The sequence below is a fragment of the Varroa destructor genome, unplaced genomic scaffold (assembly GCF_002443255.2).
Source record: "Varroa destructor unplaced genomic scaffold, Vdes_3.0 BEIS01000001.1, whole genome shotgun sequence".
NCBI classification, from domain to species: Eukaryota; Metazoa; Arthropoda; class Arachnida; order Mesostigmata; family Varroidae; genus Varroa; species Varroa destructor.
Genome location: NW_019211454.1, coordinates 54377998 through 54398476, shown reverse-complemented (window position 1 = coordinate 54398476; position 20479 = coordinate 54377998). Strand labels below are relative to the sequence as shown.

At 41.5% G+C, this 20479-nt stretch overlaps 1 protein-coding gene and 1 long non-coding RNA gene across 4 annotated transcripts in view; one reads left to right on the top strand and one right to left on the bottom strand.

Moving 5' to 3' along the window:
- Positions 1-20479, top strand: part of Rhp (GTP-Rho-binding protein rhophilin) — a 150463-nt gene that overhangs the window by 18467 nt on the left and 111517 nt on the right. The window lies entirely within an intron of this gene.
- The window catches only part of LOC147758824 (uncharacterized), a 63851-nt gene that overhangs the window by 18181 nt on the left and 25191 nt on the right, over positions 1-20479 (bottom strand). The window contains exon 3 of the long non-coding RNA XR_015319412.1: positions 8925-19539. This is a non-coding gene — a long non-coding RNA (uncharacterized LOC147758824). The remainder of the gene's footprint in view (positions 1-8924; positions 19540-20479) is intronic.

Genomic DNA, 20479 nt, shown 5'->3' with positions numbered 1-20479 from the left:
GTGGACAGAAGGGAATACAAGGATAAACAGCATGATGATAGCATGTTCTGGCGATATCTGGGTCTCAGCTAGGAGAGTCAGCATTTCTTTGGGATTCGCCACACTGACTTATTCTGCCGCATAGTCGAAAGGCGAAAATAAAAATTAGAATGATAATAAAAGCGGACAGAATGTAGCCTACGCTGCTAGATCCCCTTTCCTTTTTAGGTGAATGGAGCGGTTAGGTTACTTATTGTCGTTGTTTATGCGTCTGTGGCTAAAAGTTGATTAGGATACTCCCTGACTTAGACAGAAGCATCAAGTCTGCATTTTCGATAAACTAGACGAAATGGCAAACATCTTATTAAAATAGCTCCAAAATGTATTTGTGCGATGTAGTGGGCTATGATTTAGATTGCTATTGGATTAGGCCATCTTGCGAATCTTCTACTATAACTATAGGTACAATGCTCATCTACGCATACCCCAATGAATAAACGTTCAAGGAATTCTACATTTAACTGCAAATTGGATAAGCAAAGCATGTCAGCTTTGCTTTTGTCAGAAGTGCCCAACACCCAATAAAAATACACTGTTAAGGTGTCGGGTCGATCCGACAGAATTTTTATTTGATTTCAGGACCACAAACGAAACACATATAGCGACCTGTTGCTTTTCTGGGTTGCCAACATAGGACGACAGCAAAAAGAACGACTATTGCCGAATGCATGGTAGAAATGAGGGAAGAATTATTTTTTTGTACGGTTCCATAATGATCAAGAGCTATTCTCAGCAAGCGTTTAAGGCATGCCTGTTTTCTGTCCTAAGAGGGACCACTTGACAGGGGATAAAAATAATTGAGATAATTGAGCAATTGCCATTTGATATAATAGATAAATCGCTGCAATTTATCGACCAGGCCTTGTACGCTGTATGCCTATGACTCACAGATAGGGGGAGGCCCTTTTTAACAAAAATTCCATTAATTCTCAGTGTTCCAGCATTACTTTGCAAAGGATAGACTGTATACTCGGGGTCAAAGGATCGTCCAGCTAGCTACATGCAACCCCGCGTTGCTTGTTAACTAGGACTTCTGCTTGTGGTTGGATGCTAATATTTTATCTTAAACTGTCGTGTCAATTACCGTTGGGCTGAAGTAAAATATCATAGAGACCTCTCCTTGAAGTTTTTTTGATTCAATTAAAACAAGTTATAATTAACTTGACCATTTTGGTCAGTGTCGTAACTTGGGCGTATTTAGCTAGAGACTGCTCACTGGAGCGTAGTTGTGACACAAATGAACGTATCTATGTAATTCTTCGTTTTCTTCGTTCGTTTAATGAAGGCAACTTCATTTTCTTTGCAGACTATCGACTTGGTAGAAATGTATCCCCAAAGTTCGTTAGCCAAATTACACGACGGTATCCAACTGGCATTCTTTTATATAATCATCTGCGTCGTTCATTTCCCTGTATTAATAGAATGCCATTAACATCTGTAACATTGTTTTAAGTGGGCATAAATGAACACGGTCTCAGTCAGTCATCAGTGAACGGTTCCAACGGTATCTTTTCTCGTAATTATAGCTGAGTATGGCGAAACGAACGCAATAAGGAAAACCGTATTAGGCTGTCACAAGCGAATTCGGCAGATATTTGAATTTAGTTACTTTTGAAGTAAACGCCGCTAAAAGACGAAAATTAAATATCTTAGTATATATTTGTTAATGAAAACGCTTGAGTTTGCTGCAGGACGAATGAGTTCAGAAGTGAAAACGTCTCTTAGTTTTAAAAATCAATGCTTAATGGTAGAATTTTTGTTTCTCAAATGCTACAGCATTGGGGAAAAAAATTCGTAAAAGTACTAGGCAGAGGAGCCTTAAACGAAACCACTACACTTGGAAGACGTAGATGTGTTAAAAGTTGAAGACCAGCAAAAAAGTCACCAAAAGTCAGGGCCCGAAGGACAAAAACGCATTGCCGAAAGTGAGGAGGCTCTCCACGAATGCACAAGTTATAAACAGTGTGGAAGCTGTGAGGGTCAAAATTGGCATTTTAAACGGAACGTGTTACAGAGTTATAACCCAAAGACTGAAAATGCGAAAATTAAATTTAGAAAAACAGACGGATCTGCCGTGAATGGACAGTAGGCCAATTAGAAATGCGTGTCGTGTATTCCCCATGCACTCGGCGAAGCTTAATGGATAAAAAAACAACCCGTTCGAAACATACGACCACCATGCGTGAGGCGTGGTTCGGCCTCTGACGCCAACTGGAAAAACCGGAAAGGGATCAAGTGAAAGAATGGCGTCGTTGAATGAAGAGGAATCAGATTGTATGGCACTGCTAAGTAGTTTCGGATGTAGGGTGATGGCCGACAATGTGTGTGCCTCTATGAGATATTGACAGGAAACGGGAGAAATAATGCAACCTGCTGTTTCGCTGAACAGTCAAAACTATGCAGTCTGGTTACGTTAGGGCAAGGCCAGACCTCATCTTACTTGCTGGATAGAGCAAAGGAACAAGGTTGGCTATAGATAGAGAAACCATATACAGCAACGGAAATGGCTGTCTAAAAGTTATCAGAGTGAAAAAAGAAGAATATAAAGAGGATCGCTCATCATTAGTCCAGCTGGTTCAAGGTGCTTTAGTTTCAAAGTCCGCCGCAACAGCTTAATAGAGCCATGGATGCTTTCGTCAGAAGATCCGGGTAACAATCAGTGGAGCTGTAATGGTGTTATAAAGCAGACAAAGCTGCGATCAGATTCAAAAAACTATTTTCAAGGTTAATCCCGTATATCGATTCCGGGTTCAAGGGTCATCGTTTTTTTTTGATGGACGATTATCTTCATAAGCATAGTGGTTACGTATAGAACGATAATGTTGATTGTAGTCATCATCGTATTTCGTGAATTTTCCTGTATTGATTGCGTCTAGTACGTTTGGCTGGTTTGGTATCTACAAATACTTGCGCAGAAAGTAAATTCGGCTTTTTTTTTTTGCATCGTCAAGTACCGACTCAATGACGTAGTCCTCTACGTGGTCGAATAACTAGCTTCGCTTCTGATGAATAAATATCGTTGCACCGACTGGACGCGGACGGCTGATGCGTAAATCAGTTTCGAAAATACTTCAAAATTTCGCCCCTACACGGCGAATAGTGGCGGCAGATGGCCGCTCGATGGTCACTGAATCCATTGAAAGTTAATGTTTACGTGATTAACACCTCTGTGTTGCTAACAATAGACGTTTACTGATCACTTATGCGTTATCAGCGATTCGTCATGTGCTTGTTATATACGATTTGTCACAGACCTATACTCTATTAGTCCACGAGTTTTTAGCAGCGTACAATCACTATTGCGTAAAATTAAATTAATCTAGCTTTCAGCTCGTTTGCCCTGGATGATTGTACAGGCTCGGGTAGATTACCAGTAATTAAGCGCAAATAGATAGGCCCATAATGCTACTATACTATATATTTGAGGCCGATAAAGGCATCACTTCACGTATGGTTGCGCCTGTACAAGTCGCCCTTATTTTTTCGTATAATTACATTATCCGAGCGTAAAAGTGTCTCCCGAAGTCTTTATAGCTATCATTCAACACGACCTGTTCATACGAAACGCGAAGTTGTCCCCGAAAAACTTAGACAACTACCGGCGAGGGGTAACTTTTCTTTAAGGCTGCAGTTGTTCTATGGATAACTCACAATTAAAACAGCAAAAGCACCCTCGGCCGATTCCGCGTCGGTAGTAACAATATAATAATAGCATAATAAATTGCTAATTCTATCTAATATTCTGTGGCGATGACGCAACATTAAGTGTGGACCAAGAACGCACCGGCCCATTCTATCGGCTTCGTGCGTATAGGGAGCTTCAATTTGCAATTTTTCCCCACTTGTTTGCCTTGTCGTCCTTCAACAGAGATATCGGATGGGAACGATGATGGTGACGCCGCTGTCTCTTCACCTTATCTGCTGTGGCTCGTGCTTTTTTCTTTCTTATCATTTGCTTATTTTCTTTTTCATCTATACTCGCTTGCTGAATGGAGATGACGAGCAACTGAGGCTAAGACTGAGTTCCTTATCCATATTATTACTGTTGCAGTTGTGGTTTTTGTCTATTGGTTTAAACCTCCGAAGTCGTGTTCCTTTAGCGATGTCTCGTCGTTCTGCGTCTGTGGGAAAGTCACACGATTGCCAACGGCACGTATCGACGCTCAACAACAGACAGCAGCGGGGAGTGTGTCAACAATCGCCGGACTCAAGCCGGATGAAGCTGCTTCAGTACGGGAAACGTGTGCCTCCGCTCTGGCGTCTCCTCTACCATCTTCCGTTTGACTCGGACTATCGGGGAGATTAAGAGAGGAGGGTAACAGTGCGGAGATCACGAAATGACGGGACCGACTTCGCATGCGATAATTGTGTTTAACGTCATTTTAGAATTACTGCTTAGCAGCTGTCGCACATTCTCACTATTAAAGTCTGCCAGATTTAGGTAACTCACATGGAAGGTTATTCACCTTATACGGTACCTAGCGAAGCAGAGCTCCTACCTCTTAATTAATCTTCAATCTATAACCTGATTCATATTGTTTATGGTATTTTTACTTAGCTATACGTACATTTTCAGGCCGTTTGTGAGCGATTGTACACACACCCCATTAATCAAACCTCAACGAATGTCAGATATAAGCTTCTAATCCAATGACCTCCTGGTCTTTGCTTCTTATTTAGCACTACATCGTTACTTTATAGATTAATCCCTAATACAATGTTAAGTAAAACCATTTTTTGTAAAAACCATTACTCAGTTACTGTAAAAAAAATACATTCATCACTAAATTAGGCCTAATTGTTCATCAGAAAATTACTTTGCTATATTACCTACACAAAATGCAACTTGTAAAGTGTACGATCGTGTGTATTTTTTTTTTTGTTTCGTCGTCAAGTTCGTCCTAGCTGCTACATTCAGGCCCGTCTTGCAAGTCTGTCTAAATTTCTAGCTGTTTTTCATCGCATTTCGTTGCAGTAGCCGAGTCCGAGACGACGGCTGCTGATGGACAATTTATCCTTACCTGTGTACGTACACACAACGGCGTGCATTTTTCAAGTAAACGTTCCCTACGAGAAAGCTATAGGGAATGACGTAAGCTATATGTTGGAGACGTTTTTTAACTTCCTATAGTTTAAAAAAGTTCTATTAAGTGCGGTGCCGATTAAAAATTCGCTATAATCCTACTCGGTTCGCGTACGATTTAAGAGTTCACAGGAGGCTAGCGTACTGAATAGTGTGGCAGGTTAAGGGTCGACATATTAGCTGAGGCTGAACGCTGGGTTGACGTGTTCGAAGACGTGGTCAAACATACTGCTTCGGTTACTTCTACTCGTATGTGCTCCGATAACAGGCTCAATCAGGCAACACAAAATTAGACCCCTAATTACGTAAGTGAAATCAGAGAGCGAGACAAATGTAGTGTTGTCCGGGCTTCCCTGGCCAGCTCTGATAGTTACTGTGACGTTTACCAAAACCGTGGCACTATTTAGATATACTTATGTGTTTCGATACCGGTAAAGACGGCGCAGTCAATACACCTGATTCACGACCACAGAGTTAATATATGCACGCGTGCGTATGGTAATTGTATCTAATCTCGGTGATCGTCTGTTTTCCTATATAATTTTTTTGTTGTCATACTTTTTTTTCTCGAAATTTTCGTTCATATGCCTTCCAGTATCTGTGACTGTCGCCGAACAAAATTATGTCGCATAGTTTAAGCCTTAATCGAATCGCAAGGCAAATGACGATTTATGTGCTAAATAAAACAGGACAAAATCAGCAGCGGCATTTGTCAAGGGTCGATAATCAAGACATCATTGAGTACAGGAAGGAAAACACAGAATAATAGTACGTTTCTTCTGATACTGTATTATTATCATTAGTCTTCTGTCGTTGCCGACGAGCTAACGCTTGTGACGGGTGAATGCCGAAGGCCGATAGTATACTCGAATTGGTGATGATGAGAGCAATGATGGTCAGGTGGTCAATTCATGACCGATAAACTAGATAATTCTGTGCAGCGAGAATCTACACCAGACGATTTTGCTTTGTGTCTATGTAATTTTTGGTGGAAACTCACTGTCGATCGCTTCCAAATAGCCGCCATTGTTTTGCCCGCTATAGATGCAATTTCTAGATAGAGTAATCCACCAGCTGATTGTCACTGTTTTCGTTGCTGTGACCGACGTTGAGCTGAGCGTCTGCAGCGTTCGTGGTTCACGGAGGTACGGTAGGATATAGTGATCTGCTGCTCTACTTTAGAGTACTAGCGGAACACAAGAGAGTCCGGTAATAATGTTTTGTGAATGGATATGTTTATGGCACACGCTATAGATACAAGAATGTGCGACTCTACATATTTGGAAACTCTTCGTTCGGAAATTTTAGTTTACTAATAATCATAGATAAGCTTGTCAGGCTGCAAAAAAAACATAGGAACTCCTCTGAAATAGATAACTACAGAGTATCTAAGAGCAATGTGGTATTTCATGCCGTTTTCGATAGTTATAGTTATCTTTTATTCGATTTGACCTGTACCTTCTACCGTGATGTCAGCGGCTTAAAGGTACAATCCGGCCCGTGTCGTTTATCCTAATAGACATTTTAGATAATGATCTTTTCAATATGGTCGTATATTTGGACTTAAAAAAGAGGAAGAATCAGATAATTGTGTAGAAATGAGAAGATATAATTAGCGGAAGCTCGTCAGTTCTAAACGATTCGTAATCGATGTTGGCAGCTGCCAACGCTCCAGAGTATTAGCTTTCTTTTACTTTTATTCAGGTGACAGAGCAGGCGGTTGATTGGCGAGGACACCTTGGGGGCCTGAAAATTTTCTAAAAGAACTTACATTTGCTGCTTGCTCATTCATTACATAACTATGCATCGTCTAAGATATTCTGTCGTCATCGAGGGTCCTACATGGTCAAGCGTTCTCGCAAAAGTATCGAAGGCAACTAGGTTGAAAGTAGTAGTCACCAAACCGAAGAACCCTAATAATGTGGCCGCCCAGGGCTCCTGCTGCTGCTGCTGCTGCTGCCGCCAGGTGACGTAGGCAGCAGCGGTACGAGCAGTAGAAGTGATTATACCTCCATGCAATGAGGGCTCCACTAGTATGGTGTTTCTGTTCCGTAGCCTCGTGCTTCTTCACTGCAAATCATTGTTTGATGTTGTTAGACTCCTCTGAGCCTCGTTCTAAGTTGTGATGCTGTTTTTCACTTAACTGTTCATATAATAGCGGCAAAACGATGTGAGATGGAGTTGGGTTAAGTGCGAGAAGACAAGAAGAAGGAACACCAGTGACGAAGAAGCAGACGACGGAAAGGCCTTATCAGGCTGTCCTGTTTGCCGAAGTTAAAATTGACGCAAGAGTAGGGTCAACGGAACAGCATCACAGAAAGCACCAGCTAGCTATAAAAGAAAGATGAACTTAGGCTAAGGTAAACAATGGCTTCGTGTTGTTATCTTCGGATTTTGCCGGCGTGGTATGATTATGCGAAGAATTAGCGTCACAACAACAGCAGCAGCAGCAGCAGCAGCCTGGGTGACTGGGCACGCAAACCCGACGCGTCGGCATCAGTATAACATTGGCATATATTTGATAGTGGTGATGAACGTGATCCATTCACCGTTGATGCTGTTATTCCCGGCTGCTGTCTCCGCGTTATAGAGTCAGTTAGTAGGAAATGACTTGCAGCGTAAAAGTAGTACTGGTTCTTTATAGTGCCTGTTGCGTGACGGTCCCCTGGTGCGAGTAACTGTGTTCAACTTTAATAACGTATAGCCAACAACATCAAAACTATAGTGTCATAATGAAGAAGCTATCTATGATCAAGGGGTTGTTTTAGCTGATATATATATGTAGAACGAACACGGTAAGCAAACCGTACTTCGCCTAGATATGTGCCGGCAGATTTAAAAAGAACAAGAAACACGTTCGCGTAAAGATATATAACTATAATTTATAATGTTAGCTTTCTCATTGAACTTACGTTTAGGGTAGTTAATGCGGAAAACACAACGAACGATACTGGTAATAGAATAAGGCAGATGTGACTATGCTAGAGAAATCTCAGTTGCATGAGCCCTATTGGCCACATTTATTATTTAATAAACTGTCCACAGGTTAGATGTCCTGACTTCGACCAGCGACTTTCAGTTTTCGTAGCCAGAAAAAAACGCTTAGGTTATTAAAAAAAAAAAGGCAGATTGCCTCCAGCGTCAATAAATAGCAGTACGGTTTCGTGCAGCCCTGTGCGTGTATCTATTTCACAGGTTCGTCTGATGTGGCCTACTTAAATCGTTTAGTTAGGGAACATCAAGACCGAAACACAACAGCAATCATAATGTATACATAATAATAACAGAATGGTAGAATTCTGCCTACCTAAATTGTTTTGTACGATCGTTTTAGTCAGACCTGAGGGTCAGTAATTCGTATATCAACACTATGCGATCTCATACCGATTGCAGTCACTTATATAACGCAATATGCGAGAAATGGTTTTTTTTTCATTACAAATTAGTTCGTAGAGACTTACCACTACAGGCCGAATTGTTATTATACTGCTTGCCTATATTCTACCTCTGTGATTACATTGGCCAATCAATGAGAAAAACAAGAACATACAAGAGGTGTTTCGATCTGAATAAATCGTTCGTTACTGTTGACTGCGGCCACTTAAGCAGTTCAATTTGCCTCATGTGTAGAACATGCAGTGCCTTGCCTTTGAAATCCTGGACCTATCAACCTCATGGCTGTGGCCAACCGTCACAATGAGTCAATACAGACAGAATCATGTAGAAAGACTGTACAGACGATGATTGCATTACATTGAATGATGACCGCTGCAGCGAAAGTGAATGAAAGTGGGACACTTACTTGCACACGTTGCGTCGACCAAATCGCTAGCCAGAAGATCTAATGGTGGGCGTCGACGTCGACGTCGTCGTCGTCACGGTGATATTGAGCTGAGGCCAATATCGATAGAGGAATGAGTACTCTATGGCAGACGATGATCAGCATGGGATGATTCCCTTCTTAGCGTAGTGTGACAGATAATGTTCCGTATAGCTATGAACTATTCCTAGAGTGGATACAGAATTTTGTCGGCTTTTTGCGTCAATGAAAAAAAGTTGATAAGCAACATCATCGTTCCTCTCTCTCAGATAAGTGAGATTAGCATCGGGTAATTAATAGTAATGGATTTCTCTCAGTGTCAACAAGCTCTGAACAATTCTGTTTATCTTTCGAAAAAATGTAATGCTATATGATCCTGTTCTCATTTCTTTGTGTTTCCGCACATGTAAGCCCTATGTAATTTTTTTGCTGTCGATCTAAAAATCTTGTCAAAGCCCGTTACAAAGTCAGAGCTTGTTTGTTCGTGTATTGGATTTAATTGAAGAAGACAGATTATTTGATACGTTGTTTAGCCTGCCCTTTCCTTCATTTTTGTCAGGTAGGCTTAGGGACTCTACTGGCCAAGTAAAATCGTTCTGTACGAAGTCGATCATTCAGATCTGACTAATAATAATGAATTGTTTGGGCTTATGAACCCTTCAAATGGAAAACGACAGCCAGTTTCGAAACAGAAGTTTAAGCAGGCCCCAATGTAGATGTGGGTAATCGATTTTGCCTTCTCTATGGTGCAAAATGAGAGAGTATGGTTAGCATGATACCGCTTCATTCCTGATGTATTTACTTCTTCCCTATTGCACACGGGAACTTTTCGCCTGTGAGGGCTAATGGGAAGTAAGAAAGTAGCTGATGATGAACGTTGTCCAGTTACGAAGAAAAAGCTTATTTTGCAACTCAAGAATGAAAAATTACAACTGAAAAGGTAAAATGCAGATGTTTTTTCTTCAGAGTTACACTGTTCAAGAATTTACGCTTTAGTGCTTAAGAAACTGCTGCTTTTATATTCAGTTTAGCCTTACATTGTTCAGTGATTTTTGTCTTTTTATTATATTGTCAACAAAAGGCGTCCCTACAAACGTTTCACGTTCATGTTGTGTTCCACACTGCTTTGTACACTCTGGTTCGTAGCTGCGAAACCTCAATCCTAGGCGCCGCCTTTATTTCGTGGTCATCACGTTGTTCCCGACCATGGTGCCTTGTTCGTTGTGTTAAGCACCTAGCAACGTACTGTAGTAAATCTCATTTCATCTGTGTCTTCAGAGCCACAGAGAATACAGAGGTACATCATGACGATACCGATTATAAGTGTACATATACTATTTAGAACCATTCGAACACTCCGCCGATTCAGACTCGTAGTTTTGTTTGCTCACTCTCTGGTTGTAATTCCAAGTTTGCAGGAATACGTTATGGTCTCTATAAGCTGAAGAGTATCTGTCTCCGTGAGGAGAATCAATGATAATAACATGTTCGCCTAGTTATTCACCGCACTTTTGTCTGTGTGTTATCGTTTGGCTGTTGTTGTTGTGGCTTCGCGTACGTGCTGCAACAAAAACTCAAGCTTCGTTGAGGTTCAAGTGACGTTCATTCTTCATTTCCAGATGACCTGATCGAGTTCATAGGTAGAAAAAATTTATGAAGACAGCTAATCAAATGGATAGAGTGAAGATCAAAGGAAAAAAGCTCTATGATATAGAAAGAAGGCTCGGCTAGTGTGAGCAACAGCAATCTATTTGTTCAGTCGTAGAGGGCACATATACTTCACAACGCGCTTTGACGGTGCTTCTGATCACTCTTCAACCAGCGTTATGACCACCGTCTTAAAGTTACAAAGCCGGTAAACGATGCATACAGATAAAAGTGCTAGGTAAATACCAATAATCAGCAGTCAGTCGAACGAGTGGCCTGAAGTAACTGTGCCCCGTATACAGCCCTTCCGTTGTTATTGTTGTCGACGAGACTACGCTTCAATTATTTTTCGTCCCGCATAGTATTTGTATCTGGGTAATACGGCAGCCGATGAGAATCATCTATGGGCTAAAATTTTCCGGTGGAGACGTTCGCCTTGGCTAGTTGAAGTACCTCCAGCGCCAGCAGCGTCCAAAGTGGCGGCTGTAGTGTGATGCCTGACTCACGATCCCGGCTAAGACTTGCGATAAGACACCGCCATATTGTATCCTCCTGTCATCCTCATCCTTACATTGTTGCTGCTGCCTTCGTTAGTGTCACACCTCTAAAGCTCTTGAAGTTAACTTTATGATTTACCTTATACTGACGTCCGTCGTCTATAGTGTTTATTGGTGATTTATTATATTTTGTAAACCTGAGAAGAACATGCTCCCTACAAAGAATTTTACTGTTTTTAAATGACTCTGACTCAGGATGATTCTGTTTTATCCGACGTCTATCCTTACGAACCAACTCAGTTTTATAGTAAAGTACAAAATCTATTTCAGCATTGCTCGACCGTTGTCGCTTTCGTCAGTGTTGGTTGCCCGTTGCATTTGCATTGTTCCATAGTGTGATGATGTTTTTTTGGGAGAAATATCAGTCATTGGGTTTTTTTTCACTGTTTTAATCGGCCTCCATCGTGGCCACCACAGTGGGCCAATGACTAGCCGAGATTCATTCGAAAGCTATAATTAAATGATCTTTACAGTTACAACAAAAGATTTTCTCTCAGCGAAACTGAGAAAAATTACATTTACGTAGTTTGTGCTAGCAGGTGGTTCTAGTAACAAGTTCGTCATGTGGGTGCACACAAGTTGAGAACACGAATCAGGTCATCACGGTTGTGTTATCTGCCTATTACAAATGAGTCTATTGACCACTTTTATGTTTCGTCAACACTCGGCTGCTGTTTTGATGAGTAAGAGCATTTATTCAGCCTAGAACTATCTGCTTTACGACTTGGACAAAATTTAGGTATGTCTGAGGTTTTCCTACCTTAAGAAATCCGCTAAACCAATACCCTTCTGGGCGCCTACAGAGGAGTTCCACATCTGTCTATTGTAAGGCGTGTCATTGCGATGGCACTAAGCCGATAGAAACTCTGATCTGCTCTAGAGTTGATAGACACGCTTTTTTAGTGAAATGAGCAGAACGAATAGAGTGTTATAGAATCAAGGCGGGAACCTATTATACATATTTGTTTGAGAGAATGATACCACTCGCTGCTCTCTGAGTAATTGCTTTTCCTTTTAGTGATCTGCCGCACTAGCAGGAGTGATGAGCTGATAAACAGTCGATTCATCTAATTTTGAATAAATTCTAATTTTTACTTTCAGTACTAATCAAACTGCCTCGGAAACTGTCTTTCAGTTAGCATTTTGTCTACTCACGCGTACGTGCTCACGCGAAAGTGTGAGCACTATGGGGTGTTCTCGCCTGCGGCCTGTCTAATTACCATGAGATGCTGGTGACCGGCTATCGACAATTTGTTCGTTTGCAGTTTAGCAACAGACGCGCACTCACCATCCCTACGCGCTCTCCCTTATTTTTGATTTCGTGATTCAGACCCATGTTATCGTCAAACTTGACGCATAGCTTGCAATATCAAGAGTCAAAGGAACAAAGGGAGCGAGACACAATAAGGATCAAATGTTAGTACGGTGAGGCCCACCGGTTGGCCCGCTGCTGCCCGTAATGGTCCCAGTACGTCACAGTGGTGAGATAGCTTAAGTTAACTCTGGCCCCACCGAGTGAAACTGGAACAACCAACTGTCGCAATGATGGCACCGCCTTCGTCATCTGTCCAGTTTGTATTACAAATGCCAATGGGAGTCGAAGAGAGGGAATGGGCCTGGTAATAGGCGCTGACTGATAGAAATGTCCAACGTTAACCCCGCGGCAAATGACAGACTGAGAGATACGAAAGCGCCAGGGCGACTCTAAAAAGGAAAACTTATTACAAACGGAAGAGGAATAAGCGAAAAAAGAAAAGAGCAGAAATAAGACACTACAGGATTTGAGCAGGAAGTTTAGGGATACTAAAAGAAAAGTATTAAGTGAGTATACACTTTGCAAGGAACTTGAGCAAAAAAAATTGTCTTTTAAGCGTAGCTGCCTTGCGTTACGATTATGAGCGTTTGAGTAGGTAAATATCACTGCTAGTGTTATTGACTTAGTTAGTTAGGGTTGTTTGGACTGCTGTGCTGAGTAAGAATCAGGCGTATTAAGAACTGAAAATAGAATTGAAAAAATATTTTTTTTTTTAATTTTTTGATTTTTCCAGTTACATTCATATTGGTATACTGAATAGCTGAAAAAATCAATAAAAATCGTACATACAGATGTTTGAAGGATGGGTCATCTGTTTTGGTTTCATTGACATCAACCTATATGAACTATTATTAGTCTTCCAACTTCTAGTATTTACGCACAAACACCTATTATAACGGTACATGTGGTAATAATCAGCAAATTAGACATAGAGCTGATTTTGCATCCTAAAGGTAATCCAAATATACATAGCGATCGTTATCTTCTTGCATTATATACTCGTCCGTTCCGTTTGTAATAAATTGAGCAAATGACGAAGGTTTTCTATGAATTACAAAAACAATTTATAGGAACTTATCTATACGTGTATAGGTACTGATGGTAGTTTAATATGGTAATAATAATAATACGAAACCTTTAAACGAATCTGGTGGAAGGAGCATTTCAACACAATCAATGTTATGGATCAACGCTATGTTACCTCATCCAGTTATTTCGTTAGATGTTATAACTTGTGATCATAAACTGACAGACTAATGAGACAGAAACAGCACCATTTTGTTCGCCGATACTCCAGTGGCTCTACAACCTAAGTCTCTGGCCAAGGTGTAAAAATTTAGAGCTGGACTCAGGTGTTTGTTCCCATCGAGGAATCGCTGGCGTAATTTTGGATTAGGGCAAAACCGTAACAGCTTAGTCACAACATTTACCGGATCATGGCTTAAAATACTGGGAAATTATATCTGTGCAATAACAAAAAACAGGACAAAATGCTAGTGCAGAGCGTAGCAATAAATTTGCGCTCGTTGTACTAACAAAGCGATACCTACATTCGACCACAAATTATCATTAGCGATGATCCGTATAGCTTAGCAGTCTATCAAAACAGATGACTCAGAGCTTGTTTCGTAAAGCGGAACTTCAATCAGAATGCCTTAGATAGATATTAGTATACAGCAATATCTATTTAATGGCTGGTTTATTTGTCTGTTGGTTCCAGGTAAGTCAGTCGACGATCTTCCTTGTAGACGCTAATACGGTACGTTATAATAACATTGTCGTCAAGGGAGAGCGGTAACAGAAAAATGATGGCCAACTGTTGTGACGATGGCTGAATTGATTAAAACAGGACATAGGTTTTCACGAACGGACACTGCGTTCAACCCTTATGCGTAGAAAATTAGTTTGTTTTTAAGCAGTCTGTTTTAGGTATGGCTATCTCATCTCAATTATGTCAACGTGCAGTTTGCTATAATATAGATAATACGTTTATAAAATTCATATTCATTTACAATGATAATTGACCTGTGTATGCCCGACTGTCAATACCAACCATTGCCAATTGGTCCGATTCTCGAGCATCTGTTTTTTTTTCCAATGTATTTAATTTGGGATCGATTTTTAACTAATGGATTCCTTTTCGCTGATCGTTTCATCTACATCTCAATCAGCGATAACCGATACGTATTGGAATAATGTCGTTGAACGAATGCCATAGCAAACAATGCACGCACATACACAGGCGTAGTCATAGCATCTGGCAGCGCTCGTATCTCGCACGCAACGATCGAATCGTATCTATATATGCGTATATACGAAAAACAAAAAAGAAAGTCGTTGATAGGCTAAAAGTGTTTGATCTGGATTGTCTGCATCGAATGTTTCGCGAGATGGGCTCACGCGAAATCTTCCGAGTGAATTGGGTCGGACAAGTCAGTCAAACGGATAATGTAACGGCAGCAACGGACTACAAACTTTCTTGATACGGGCTGTATTTTTATTTATCTGGGATACAACGCATGCGTGATGGCACGGTCCGATGCTGTGTAGCATGTGTGTGGTATGATGGTACGTAGATGCTGTGACAGTAACGGTATCACGACAGGTAGTTCCCCTTGACGCACTTTCATAATTTGGGTTTAATTTTTAATAATAATTTGTGTTGAGACAATTTATTCGTGTATTCACTTTTGGACCGTTACCTCCTGTCGCCAATTAAGTAAATGTAGGATTAGTAGATGGTCGGTCCTGCCTTAATGAAACTTCGCTTTAGACGGAGGGCCCCTCATAGCACTTTACTAACTAATCTACGTCCACTTTCGAACTTGCATGACCTAACGTGTCTCTAAGTTCAGTGGGCAAACAAGTTCGCATCCTTGATGGCAAAGCGTAGTATAGTTTCTTAGCAAAATGACTCTTCAATGCTTAGTACCTTATCAACTTGTCTCATAGGTTGGCTATTTTTTTCAAATTACAAAGTTAACCAGAACAATGGACGGGATAAACCGTGTTATCTGTCCTTTGCCACTTGAGGAAATGGCTCGCGTTATCGTTTTTCTGTACTTATCGCTTCCGGGAAGTTAACGAAACGTTTAGGAAATAAGAAAAACTCTACAGATGAACTCTGCAGAGTCCATCAAATATTAAGTGGTTACAATAATTCGTCCCGTCACTATCTTATCTTTTTTAGTTGCGTGTTTACTCACGTAAGATTACGGATGAAATGCAATGATTGCTAACACTTGACACTTTCTCCTAGTTTCCGTTGAAGGCGTCCGTTCTCCTAGTGCATATACAGTAATGTTTTTCTTTTGCTGAATTCGAAGTATTTATTGAAAGTGCCTGCAGGTTTATGGGAGTGTGTGTAAAACCGCAACTATTAAATCCTGGATGGATGGATCGATGCACGATGAACGTGCACGTTTTTTTTTATTAACCGATCGGGTCGTTTTGTTCGGCAACGTTACGGCGCCACGCAGCACAACACGTTACGCTATTATTAGTACGTTTGTGTGCCGACGCAGTTGTTGTGTTTATACAGACCATGCATTACTTACAGCATCCGGTCGACGGGTTTTCATCCTATGAATACGGGCAACAGGGACGCTAGCAGCGGTTGCTACCACCTCTCGAATCGTCAGCTTATCTTCAATAATCATTCGTTTTTTAATTTTCCACACAAAACAGATAATTATATTATACAGTTTTTGCACTGTTTAATAGTAGAGCTGCTCAACGGGTCGTCAATCAGTTGTGATGTAGCAGGACACGTTTAACAGGAGTAAAAATAGAAGTAGTGTGTTCTTGAGCTAGTAACGAAATAAAAATGGTAGGGTCGTGTGATTTTTGCTTGTTTCTTGGCCGCTTGTGCTACACAGGGGTGCAACCAGCTAACAAGTATGTAACTAGTCCAATCAATAGACTACGAAAACTAGATAAAACTAATGGTAGACCTGTTTTGTTGTTTTTCTTTGTATGTACTATAGTAATGTACTTAGAGCGGTTCAATATCTTATCGTTTGATGATAACGACGATAACAGTAATATTAAGAGTAACTATTTTGTTGCAGGAAGATCATCGTGCAATACTTGCGCTGTAACAGCAATGGGTGATAGCGTAGGCGTAATAACAGGCTGACCTACAAGCTTCGTTTCGCCTTTGTTTCATTATTGATTCGTGAATTTCATACTAGGCCTAACGCAAACAGAGGCTCATATACATATCAGTGATCAAAGTGTTACAGTTATTCTACAGAATCTGGGCCGGTGCTCAATTAAAATGTGCCAACCTTCCTCTTGCTATCCCGCAGTTCTTTTATATGAGAAGTTTTATTTATATTATAATACTGTTATAGTTACCCCGTTACAAATTTCTACTGATACTGTCCTATGAATCCCGTTACTTCCTTTAGAGTGTATAATTTTTGTTACAAGGAATATGTAACGGTAGAGGCAATAGTTAGTGGGAGCAGTATTTATTGAAGGGATTGGACCGAGATTATATCTGCGTTTCATCGGTACTCGCTAGATGCGTCGCAGTTCATGGTTAGTATATCTGTGATGTGTACTATACAGCCCTAAATTCAGAATGCGGCCTTTCTGTGAGTACGTGAAGCTGGCGGTGGAACCAGCCCTCATATTCAGGTTACGTCAGGTACGAGGGAAGGCTTACCGTTAAAGATACTTAACCGCTCGTAGGTTCAAACTTTAGCTTTTGCGAAACAGCTTTCTGGATCAACCTTCTTCCAAAGACCGATGTCTATGTTGCGACATTTAGAGAAGGGTAATTCGAAATTTATCGAAATGATACAAACTACATTTGTAAAAAAAATCCCGCAGCGCGTGCGTACTGTCCACTTATATCGTCCACAACCTCAGACTACACCAACATTTCCAATTTCTCTACTTATACAGACCATGAAACAAATCGTGACCAATATTGAAAATGGTAGCATATTAACTTTAGAGCTGTAAGAGATAAACTGTAATATTTGTTGATTTCCCTTTTTCATTTTAGTTCGCCCAAATATGCTTCCAAACTATCGAGCTTCGCTACGGCACCAACACGGTCAAGGTGCTCATAATGGCCGCCGATATTTAACCGTTTAACCATAGAAATACGCGTAAAAATAACACAGTCCCCGCACAGCCGATGTGTAGACAGTTCGTTTTAGCAGAAAAAAACGGGCAGAACTGTTATTTAGACAAAAATCAAATAGTCGGACGAGCATCGATAGGCTTCATGTCTTCTTAATAGAGACTTATTCTCGATCAAAATGCATTTGTATACGTCTGCGCTATCGACGTGTCTAGCAGTCATCACGTTTGCTCGATAACTCTTGACAACATTGCATTTACTTTACTTCTCCGATCAATGTCGGCATAGTACTGGCGCCCAGGGACGGGAAAAGCAGACGACAAAAGGACGCCGCAGGCTTATTATTCGACTTTCTGGAGTCATCAGCATCAACTCAACCTTAATAGCTATCGACTAACGTTACTGCAGCAAACGCGATAATGTCTCAGGCGAACTGCCTCTGTAACTCCAGTAGTCGAAGTACGCAAACAGACGTACGGAGACCGCCGCTCACTCGTCTGCGAACCTAGAACATGCGGTCACATCGATGTAATGCATATCCACTAGCTGAAACCTCCACTCACTCCAATTTAGACCTTTTCATTTCTACTAATGCCTGGTGCTATATTGGTCATGACTAAAGTCGTTCGTTCCTTGTTTACCTTCATGTATGGTGTACACAGGTGGCGCCTGATTCGCCTGCGTGTACTCGTTTCCATTCGGTTGGCCGATGAGAATGGAGCGTTGTTCGAACGAACACTAATGCTGAATCAACGAAAACACGACATGCGTTAGACCTCTAAAATTGATCGAAGATCTACTTAAGTAGAAGTGCTGTTGTCTTCAGTCGAAGGCAAACGCAATCAACGCTACAGTTGTACTAAACGGAACAGACGGAGGTAGTTACCCCTGTATTTTTTTGCGTCTATGTGGGGGTCTGTGTATGACATGCAGTGTGTCCTTTGAGAGCGGTCGATGCCTCATCGTCGCCGGCCTGTTCGAACAACTTACTGTTAACGCGGTATTTCACTGCAAATACGCATTCAGTCATTCTTGCCCGTCGCTGCTGCTTGCCTTTGCTTTTGCTTCTTTTGACGTTGACGCTGTCATTGGCGTTGTTTCTGCTGCACTGTGCACAGCGAGTGTCTTCGTAAGCAGCGGTCTCGACGCTCGGATGCTATAGCCTCTTCGCTTGTCTGGCTGGGTCGCGCAGGTGCCTCCAGTGCCGCCTAACTGTTTACCACTGTTATCGCACTTGTTTCTGAATCGAGAAATCAGTGACGACAATGGTTCGGCTCCCTTTGATCCCGTTCTTTCTTGTAGTTCTATATGGTTTTTTCGTCTTCTTTATGTGTCCCTTCGCTTCGTAGCAGCTTCTTCTGTTTAAGTACAAACTCGTCTTCGACGTCACCCGTTACCGTCGAACGGCAGGTAGAAAAATACGCACGAGTCACTAACTGCATAGCGAGTCTCCTGTTGCTGGTTGTCGTTGAAGTGCATATTAAAATGCTCATACGTTTTCGTGTGCACATCCATTGCATCGAGTGTGTGGCAACTCGTAATGATCGTCATCGAGTCAACGTTCGTCGACGAATCGTGCTAGTAATGCTACGGCCGGCAAGCATCATGCATGAGCGTATTTCTTCCTTGTAGTCTTTTTTCCTTGACTCGTTTTTTATGTCGATCAGTTTCGCGCTATGTTGCCTTTCTTAGCTGGGTTTGGTTGGTGGGCAGTAGTTGTGCGCCGCCGGGGGTGCCCGTGGTCGGCGCTTTTTTATCGGCAGCTCTGACGCCATGAGCCCTGCAGCTGCTGCTGCCGCATCGTCGGTCTTCAACTTCAACGTTATCGTTGACGAAGCTGCGCTACCCTGTGTTTTTCTACCTGTCGAAGTTCCGCTACTTGTTGCTGCTCCCGCGGCCGTTAACCTTTTCTCCCATGCGCGTTCAGCGAGGCCAAGGACAAGCACGTAAGCTACATCGGTTACGTTACGCGCGATCGAGCTAAGAAACGATGAAAAGCTGAATCAGTAAACGGAAAACGGAAAAAACAGGGACGGTTGCAAGGAGCAATTGCCTGCTAGGTATCTGCACAGAAAAAAAAGCAGAACAGAAATGGCGAGAAGTAGATTTAACAAAAAGCGTATTCGAATGGGAAGGAAACGAGATTCTTGAAAGGACCAGGTGCGTCGGTGAACCACGGCGACCATGCTGCACTTAGCGGAGCGACAATAGCAGTCGCCGAAGAACACTACCAGCGTGACAGAAAAACAGATAGTAAAGCCAAACAACACAATGGCAGGACAAGGTCAGCAGTAAGCTGATGTTCAGTACGATCTGAGCTGAGTGCGAAATAGAACGCAGATAAATATGTATAGAGAAATGCATTGACAGTATTGAGATTGAGAGTGTGCATAGGTACAATAGCGAACTTTATATGGTCGTTCTTAGGCTAGCAAAGCAACAAAGGCATTCGGTTCAGACGGTGCCAACAATCGAGGAATCTGTCACTCGAGAAAAGCGTCCAACAACGGGTAGCGATATTACGACTATCTATGACGACACAATCTAGCAAAAAGTACGCAAAAAACTCTATAGGCCGTGTGCCTAATACCTGTGCCTTCAATTAGCTAGCTTCTAGTGCACTGTCTGATTAAATACGAAAGGACTGACAAGAGTAGTACCCAAAACTGATCCGATGTTTTGAGTATATGAAACCATCTAAGATGATTCACGTTTTTCTAGTGACGGGAGTTATCGTTAAAATTGTTGAAACCATATATTTCAGTTGGTAGTATAGATATTTTGCGTAATGAGGTGCTGGTGCCGGATAATAATCGATATCGGAAAAATTATAAAGTTTCTACAATAAAAAAATGCATCGAAAATTATTCTTGTCACACCAGTACCGAATATTAACAGAATGCAGATATTAAACAGTTAG